This window comes from Populus nigra, chromosome 2 (genome assembly GCF_951802175.1).
Source record: "Populus nigra chromosome 2, ddPopNigr1.1, whole genome shotgun sequence".
Lineage (NCBI taxonomy): Eukaryota > Viridiplantae > Streptophyta > Magnoliopsida > Malpighiales > Salicaceae > Populus > Populus nigra.
In genome coordinates this window covers 24,352,343-24,362,342 of record NC_084853.1, presented here as the reverse complement: position 1 = coordinate 24,362,342, position 10,000 = coordinate 24,352,343, and positions in this window count along the sequence as shown.

The window sequence follows — 10,000 nt, the reverse complement described above, 5'->3', positions numbered from 1 at the left end:
GAATGTCCATTGGACTGAGTCAAAGGCTTTCCTGAAATCAATTTTGATGAGGCATCTAGGGGAGGCTCTTTTCCGTTCATATTGCCTAAGAAGCTCCTGCAAGAGATGAATATTATCAGCCATGCGACGACCACCCAAGAAGGCATTTTGCATGGGGCTGATGATGCCAGCAAGAGCATGCCCCATCCTGTCAGCTAGGATTTTTGAGATGATTTTGTAAACAACGTTACAACAAGAGATGGGCCTGAAGTCACTAGCTGTAGTAACATGAGCAGATTTCGGCACCAGTGCTATGATAGAATGGTTTATCTGCTTTAGAAGCTGCCCTGATCGGAAAAAATCTTGCACTGCAACACATAGATCCGGCCCAACCACGTCCCAAGATTCCTTGAAAAAGAAAGATGAATACCCATCAGGCCCCGGGGATTTGTGATCACCAATACTGAGAAGAGCCTTTTTGATATCATCATTGGATACAGCAGCTAACAAAGAGGCTTGTGAGGTCGCATCAAGACGAGGACCACAGCAGACAACGGCCTCGTCCAGGGGAAGTGTGGCTCGTGAAGAACCCAAGAGCTGCTGGTAGTAGCTGACAAAGACATCCCCCACCTCAGTCATGGAGGTCGTGAGAGATCCACTGTTGCATCGAATAGCAGGAATAAAGTTCTGCTTGTGTCTGTGGTTCATCAAGGCATGAAAGAAACTAGTTCCTCTATCACAGTCCTTGAAAAAGTTGCATTTCAGTTTCTGACTATAGAACATTTTCTCTGCTGATTTTAGATTGATAATGTCCAAGCGGAGCTTTTTATCCTGAGCCAGTAAATGTTCATTGTCCTTGTCAGTATGTAGAAGGGATTGATGCTGCTCCAGGTCAGCTTCAGCTCTACGGACTCTCTCTGAAATGTGAGCAAAATGAAGCTTATTGAGTTGCTTTAGTGGAGCCTTGAGAAGTTTTAGGCGCCTGCATAAGACATACATAGGAGAGCCATATACTGGTACGTGCCATTGCTCAGAGAGGAGATGCTTAAAATCTTGATGCTCAGCCCACATGTTGAAGAACTTGAAACTAGCACGCCTGCGTTGATATAGAGGCCCAATGCAGACTGAAATGGGAGAGTGATCTGAGAAAGCACCTGGGTTGCTAAAGTGCACATGAGCTGATCTTTGAAGTCCCGACCAGTAGGGATTCACCAAGACCCTGTCTATTTTGCTCCATATTTTTCCATTTGTCCAAGTGAATTGACATCCTGTATAGTTAAGGTCAGAGAGACCTAGCACAGAGCAGCAAGATCTAAAATCAGAAACTTCATAGGAGGATACAGGCTCTCCATTATGTTTATCATCCTCAGATAGGATAGAGTTAAAATCGCCCAGAATAATCCAGGGAGAATTTGAGCTCCATTTCTGCAAGTCTTCCCAGAGAGCTCTACGAGCAATAATAGTGTTATATCCATATACAAAAGTAGCAAGAAAAACACACTGATTCACAAGGCTGCATATGGTGACATGAAGGCCCTGAGCAGTAAAATCAGTGAGCTCAACCTTAACAGTGGAGGGATTCCAGAAAACTAAAATGCGTGCAGTGTTGGCAACTGCAACATTTGACAAAAATTTCCAATTCTTTAACCGGAGTTTGTGCATGAAAGAGACTGCAGAAGAAGTCAACTTTGTTTCTACAAGTCCACAAATATCTAACTTATTCTTCTTCATGAGGCTTACTACCTCATGCTGTTTGAGAGGATTGTTGAGTCCTCTCACATTCCAGCAATGGATATTCATCGATGAGGAATGATGGGAGATTCCCCACCACTGCCAGATAACATAGTAGAGTTTCTTTGCACTGAACTCCTGGTGAGCATACCCACTGCAGCTCTGTGCCTTCTTCTGTTGCCATTAGCATTAGCTGAATTTGCAACTTCCTTCCCTTTGGCAGATACAGGCTGCGTGGGGGCATTACTAGCTTCTACAGGTAGACCCTTTGTTGGAGAAGAATGTTACCGAGCACTATTTTTCTTCCTCCTCACAGTTTCCCAACCTTCTGTAACTACCGTAACTGGGGCTTGGTCACATTGCTGCTCCTCCTGAGGATTCTTAGTAACCTGAGGGTCGGTGAGAACTTCAACAGAGGGGTTGTGCTGCGGGCCTGTGGGAGCGTCAACAGGGGGGTAGGGTGAGAATCGGTGGGAGCATCAACAGGGGAACTAACACTGCCTTTGGATATGGCAGCCTCCTTTGCTGTTCCTTTCTTCTCTATTGGTCGAGGATCAACCTTATTTTTGGAGCATGCTCCTGTTAAGTGCCCAAGCACTTTGCAGCTCCTACAGAATTTTGGCAAAGTCTCATAGATGACCTTTTGACAGTGAGGGTTTCCATTAGGCAGCACTACATCAATGGAAGACCGTAAGTCCTCAAGTAAATCCACTTCCACCAAGACACGAGCATATGATAGCCTCTCCTTTGTGGATGTCAGTTTATCACATTGTATAGGTTTCCCCAGTACACTAGCAAGTTTGGATAAGCATCTTGGAGTCCAACATTTGAGAGGCAAGTTTGGGAATTTCACCCAAACGGGAACATGAGACATTACAGAGCAGGAATAATCAAAGTATTCTGTCATTTGACGCAAGATTAACGGACGACCATAAACTAAATAGGGACCACCACTCAATACAGAGAGTTTATCATCTTCATTTTCAAATCTGTAGACTAGCCAACCTGACTCATGCATGGTTAGTGAGGCTGGACACTTCCATGTGCTCCCAATAATACTATGAAGTGCCCTGTACCCAGGAAATTTACCAGACACATATCCCACAACACAGAGTTTCCAATCATCACTAGAGTTATCTAAGTCCTCTTCTAAGAGTGGACAAGAGGAAATAGCATTATAGTCGGCGAAATGCATGAGTTTGGAGCAAATAGGTGTGTTTCTGTTAGAGGAGAATAGGTCACGCCATCTACCATTAGTTGAGGAAGGAGGATGGGATTTACCTGCTACTTCAAATTGTGGCGGGTTAGACTCAACGCCGCTAGGCTGTGCAGGTGATACAGGGATGGCCTGAGTTGGAGAAGCTGGCAGTTTTGGAGAGGGGGAAAGAACAGGGGCCGGCCTTGGGACCACAGGAGGGCCAGAAGGACTAGGAGGCACTGCGAACACCGGTGTGGTGAAGAATTTGGAGGTCCCCTCATAATTCTCTTCAGATGAATCAAAATCAACTTCCTCATCATCGTAGTCGACGCCATCCGAACCATCTTCAACAAACACATGATTGATACTAGGAGACCCAGGGTCATGTGGGGGGGAGTGAAGACGGGAATTAGGATGAGGACAAACAGGGGTGAAGGTAACAGGCGGGTTGAAATTTGAATTTGGGGGTACCGTAGCATGAACAGTACAGGAAGAAGACGGAGCCGCTAAAGCAAGAACAGTGGAATCATTGATAAGCTGAGCATCAGCTTGTATCTTTTGCTGCTGCAGACGGGACCCAGCCTTCTTCTTTTTGTTCGCCATATCCAAGAGGTGCCAAGGTTTACAGATTAAGAGACAAGGACGCAAACAGTGGAAGAGATCAAAGAACACGAGGGGAAAGCTTCAAAAAAGAAGGAGAGCATCTCTCTCTACTTTCTCACTCTAGAATCTCACACTCTAGAATCACTGAGAGCTCTTTCTTTCTTTTTTTTTTTTGATCAAATGTAAGTATTGTATAGATCAAAAAGGAGCAAGACAAGCTTGCAATACAAGCTGGAGACCAGCAAAACAAAGGACATACATAAACAGGCAAAGGAAACAGGCTCCCTGGAAAACCGAAGAAGCAAACCACTGAAAGAAATAAAAATAGCGATAAAAAAACCAACAATGGTTATGATAGGAACCAAAACATATAAGGTTCCCAACCTAACACAAAGCAGATACAAGCAGAAGCTGACAACAGAAGCTCATAGCAGGGAAAACTGGAGCCAGAAGCTCGCAAGCTGAAGCCAAAGCAGACAAGCCGATGAGCATAAAGAGAAAGAGAAAACCATGCAGAGAAACTAGGGATGATGAAAGGTGGTCATCCATGTAGAGACAATGACTAGCCATCCATGCAAAGCATGCCAAGCCATGCAGAGACGTAGAAGACTATCCTTGCAGAGATAGGTGCAGCCCAGCTAGGAACCAACTAGAAAAACAGGTGGCAACAGCTCATCCATGCATATACAAGGAATAGTGAAACACAAGAGAATATAGACAGATGGCTAAAAATTAGCTGAGGACCAGAGGACCGGTGACAAGAAAACCCAGCTAACAGCAGAATTGCCAAGCAAATAAGGCCACATGCAAGGGTACGCAGAGCCCTTTCATCATCACATTCAGAGAACAAACCATAGCCAATCAGAAGCTCCCACTCAGCAAAAGTAAATGAAAAATCATGCAGGGACCATGCAAAAAATGAGGAGCCATGCACGTCCACCTCTCAACCAGCCAAAAGCAGCAGCCAACATTGACTCCATGATGAAGAGACGTGGAAGCACCATGCAGTTAAGGAGATGTAGCCAATTAGAGGACAGCAGAGCATGCCATGCAGTTAAGGAGAAGCAGCCTTCCAGCATTTAACACACCATGCAGAGACGCGGAGAGCCATGCAACAAACACAAACAAAGACCAGCCAAAAAGAGCAACAGGAAGATATGTAACAGCAGCCAATCAGACAGCAAAAAGCCAGTGCAACCATGCACGTGGAAACTACAAAACAAGAAACTCAGTAGGAGCTGTAGAATCGAACAAAAACCAAAGCAGCCCATCTTAATGCAGATCAAATGATAACATCACCATAACGATCAGCAAAACAGTCAATTAGGAATGGGAAGATCACGCTGATGAAAGCGGAAGATCATGTAAAATAACACTTGGAACCGGCGAAATATAAGCTCCACAGAGGAGCAGGAATTTTCAAAAACCCGTCTGTTCCTTTCTTCCCATATCAAGTAAACAACAATGCTGAGGGATGTTCTTTTCATTCTAGTGACAGCAGATTTCCCCTTGAAGGGAAGGCCTCGAGCTGCACTGTTGATGGTGGTCATGCCTCTGTTGAGTCTAAGCCAGGATTTGACTTTCAGCCACAAGGTGGAGGTCCAGCTGCAGGTAAAAAACAGATGGTCGTGACTCTCTTCATGATCCTGGCAAAAAACACAAGTAACGTCAAGGGCAATGAAATGCAGCCTGTCCTTTGTGCGCAGCCGCTGAAGCAAGGCAAGCCATAGGATAAAGCTATGTCGTGGAAGACACCAGGACTCCCAAACCACATGCACCCAGGAGACCGGGGTTCCTTTGGTTCTCAAGTAGTCATAAGCATTAGCCGAAAAAAGCTTAGTAGTATTGCCCCAGCTTTGCAGCATGGAGATAACTGCGGGTTGCCCCCCACAGTCATCCAGGAGACAGTCACGTAGTTTAATGAAAGATTTCCATAAAGGAGAGGAGGTTTGTTGCAGGGGGACTAGCCAGATATTGGTGTCTTGCAAATAAAAGTGGTGCACCCAACGTATCCAAATAGAGTCAGCTTTCATGTGAATATTCCAGAGCTGCTTCACAAGAAAGCAATTGTTCCTTGCTGTGATGTCATATAAACCAAGGCCTCCTTCAGCCTTTGGCAGGCAGACGTTCTTCCAAGCAACCAGTGCAGACTTATTCCTGAATGTACTACCAGTCCAAAGGAAATTCCTGCAAAGACTAGTAATTTGTTTGAGAACACTCTCAGGCATGGGAAAAATAGTAAGCCAAAATTGAACCATTCCAAATAAAACAGAGCGAAGGAGTTCCAGCCGCCCAGCATAGGACAAGTTTTTGCCCATCCAGCTTTGAATAACAGTTTCAAGTTGATGCAGTAGGGGATAGAACTGGCTAGCCAGAAGCCTGTGAGGGCTGAGGGGAACCCCAAGATATTTGAAGGGAAAGCTACCTTCCGAAAAACCAGAGTATTGGAGGATAGTTTGCTTCAAGCTGTCACCAACACCACCAAAATATACGAAGGATTTTGATGCATTAATATGAAGTCCTGAAGCTCGGCCAAAAGCATGGAGTTGGTCAACCAGAATTTGTACAGAAGAACAATCCCCTCGGCATAGAAGGAGAACATCATCAGCGAATGCAAGATGACAAATATGATGAGGCGCACACTTTGGGTGAAAATGAAAAGCTGGCTGCTGACTGGCCATGCCCAGCATAAGGGAGAAGTATTCCATACATATTAGGAATAGATATGGAGAGAGAGGGTCGCCTTGCCGAACTCCACATTTGCCAGGGAAGAAGCCATAAAGATTGCCATTAACCGCAACAGAGTATGAAGAGGTTTCCACACATAGCATCACAAGATGAACAAAACGCTGGGGAAAACCAAGCAAATGGAGGAGAGCTATGAGAAAAGGCCATTGCACCGAATCAAATGCTTTCTTGAAATCAACTTTGATGAGGCATCGGGCAGAGGTCCTCTTCCTACCATAGTGCCTGAGTAATTCTTGTGTCAAATGTATGTTATCAGTCATGCTTCTCCCACCAAGGAAAGCGTTTTGAGCTGGATTAATGATGCCCTGAAGGGCATAACCAAGCCGGCCTGCAAGAATTTTAGAGATGACTTTGTAAACCACGTTGCAACATGAAATAGGCCGAAAATCATTTGCAGAATTAACATTAGCAGATTTTGGAACCAGTGCAATAATGGAATGGTTGATCTGCTTTAGGATCCGACCAGAGGAAAAGAAATCCTTGACTGCCTCACAAAAATCAGCTCCTACAATATCCCATGACTGTTTGAAAAAAAGAGAAGAGAAACCATCCGGGCCAGGAGCTTTATTGTTGTCCACACTAAAGAGAGCATCCTTGATGGCTTCATTGGTGACAGGAGCGAGAAGAGAAGCAGAGTGATTAGGGTCCAGACAAGGGCCACTATGTACAACTTCCTCATCAATGGGAGATATAGCCGAGGAGGTACCAAGAAGACTCTGATAGAAATGAACAAGTTCAGCACCAACTTCATCTAAAGAAGTAGTGAGAGCCCCGTTGCTACACTGGAGAGCAGGAATGAAGCTTTTCCTATGTCTGTGGCTCATCAAAGAATGAAAGAAACTGGTACCTCTATCACTGTCCTGAAAAAAAGTGCATTTCAGCTTCTGAGAGAAGAACGCTTGCTCAGCAGATTTAAGATGAAGGAGCTTAATCTTTAGTGCATTAACCCGGTTCAGGAGAGATATATCATCTCTAGAATCATGCAAAAGGTGATGGTGGTGCTCCAAATCAGCCTCCATTCTAGCAACTCTCTCCGAAATGTGGCTGAAATGCAGCTTGTTCAGACGCTTTAGGGGTTGCTTTAGAGATTTGAGCTTCCTACACAAATTGAACATGGGAGAGCCTTCGGGTGGAAGTTGCCAGCCAGCAGAGATCAGGCTTGCATACTCCAAGTGTTCAACCCACATATTGAAAAACTTAAATGGCCGACGTCCTGGGGGAGAACTGCCACCAATGCAAACATGGGCTCCTGAGTGATCAGAGAAAGCACCTGGAGTCTGGAAATGCACATGAGAGGTGAACTGAAGATTGTTCCACGAAGGGTTGGCTAGAACACGATCAATTTTAGTCCAAACAGTCCCATTGGACCAAGTATAATGACAGCCAGTGTAGTTGAGATCTGAAAGCCCAAGCTCTGAGCAGCATGCTCGAAAATCAGAGACTTCATAGGAGGAGACCGGTTCACCATTGTATTTGTCATCCTGAGAAAGAGTGGAGTTGAAATCTCCCAAAACAAGCCAGGGACCAGATGAAGCCCAGGATTTGAGGCTATCCCATAGAGGTCTACGGCCAGAAATGGTATTATAACCATAAACAAAAGAAGCAGCAAAAGTAAGATGAGAAGATAAGCATCGAATGGAAACATGAATAAACTGGGGAGAAGAATCAAGCACATCAACATGCACAGTAGAGGGATTCCATAACACAATCACTCTAGCAGTGCCAGCAGCTTCCACATTAGAGACTAGTTTCCAGTGCTTCAGCCGAAAACTGTGCAGAGACTGAAGCTTGGAAGAAGACAGTTTGGTCTCCAAGAGACCACATACATCGAAATGGTGTTTTTGCATGAGACGAACAAGCTCATGCTGTTTCAGAGGACTGTTAAGCCCTCTGACATTCCAGCTGAATAATAACATTACATAGGAGGGGGTGTAGGGGGAACCCTACCACTCCCAGATGCTCTAGATGAATTCCTTCGCTGACCACGTACAGGGGTTACACCAACAGGAATCACATTACAATCCTTCCTGCATGGGATTGCTCCAACTGGTTCTTTCCCATTATTGGTGATGGGAAGGGTGCAAACAGGAGGACAAGTACCACCTGAAGATGATCCAATAGCTATTTGACCTCTAGAGGGGGTGGTTGAAACCTGAGCAGCTGCAGGCGAGGCATTAACAGGTATGCTAGGAGATTTCCTTGCTTTCTTACTTTTAACAAGTTCCCATCCATCAGTGGCCACCGCAGCTTCAGTGGTCATAGGATCATAGTTATGTGAAGACTCCCCAAGCCGATCTTTGCTTTTCACAGGGGGAGGAGGCTCTGTAACAGGCCCTAAGCGATCAAAAACACTACGACCCCTGTTGGCAGCTAGAGGGGGATGTTTGATCTTGCTCAAAGGTCGTGCCACCACCGGTGCAGGGTGAGAGGTGCAAGTTCCTGTGTTGTGCCCAAGGGCTTTACATAACTTGCAAAATCTAGGAAGGGTCTCATATATCACCGGTTGGTTCAGAGTGGTGCCATTCGGGAGATTAATGACAATAGAAGATTTAAGATCAGCAAGCAGATTCAATTCTACAAGGACTCTAGCATAGGAAATTCTCGCCATGTTAAAAGTGAGCTGGTCACTCTGTAAAGGTGTGCCTAATTTGCTAGCAATCTTTGAAAGGCATCGAGGAGACCAGCATTTTAACGGCAAATTTGGGAATTTAACCCATACAGGAACAGAGGACATCTCATCAGTCCCAAAATCAAAGTACTCTGGCATAGCTTTGATTATCAGTGGCCGACCATATATCAGGTAAGGACCATTAGCAAGAACAGCGAGTTTATCATCAATATTGTTGAATTTATAAACTAGCCAGCCAGATTCATGAATGGTCAAAGAAGCTTCACACTTCCAAGAACTGGATATAATATTTTCCAAAGCCTTAAAACCAGGAGACTTTCCAGCAATATAACCCACAATACATAATTGCCAGACATCATAATTAGTGTCTAGATCAGCAGAAGACAAATCACAGGGTAAATCATCACAAGAAGAGGAGAAGTGCGGTAATTTAGGACCTGTGATAGTGTTGCGGTTGGTGGCAAATAAATCTCTCCATTGCTCAACAGGTGCAGTAGAGGGGCCTGAGGGAGAAACCGCTGTAGGAGGAGAGACTACAGGGGACGGATTATGAACATCCACAGCAGGAGGTGAGATGTTGGCAGGCACAGGAGAAGGTCCCTTCTGAGGTGAAATAGCCGCTGCAGCTACTAAGTGCCCAGAACCACACAAGGGTGAATCCCTCAAAACACTGGTAGGGGTGACAGCTATGGTGTTGCCCGCAGAAGGCGGCACAGGGGAGTGAAAAAACTTGGAACTTCCTCCAGAAGCAGAGTAATCAACTTCCTCATCATCATAATCATCCGCATCAGAGCAGTCCTCTACAATCACATGATCAGGGGTAGAGGGAGAAGGGACAAACGGGTGAGGAACAGACCCTTCCTCAGCAAAAATTAAGAATTTGTCAGGACTGGACCCACCGGCCACCGCTGCAGGTGGGAGAGCGGGAGTCGGAGGAGAGGGAAGAAGAGGAGGAGGGGGTGGAGGAACGTGGGGAGCGGCTAGAGCAAGAACAGAGTTATCATGTAACTGTTGAATATGTGCAGGGGGTCGGCGTGTATTGCGCTTGTTTTTTGCCATGGAGAAAGTGTAAAGCAGGAGATAAGCAGGGAAGAGGGGGGAAGCTACAGTAA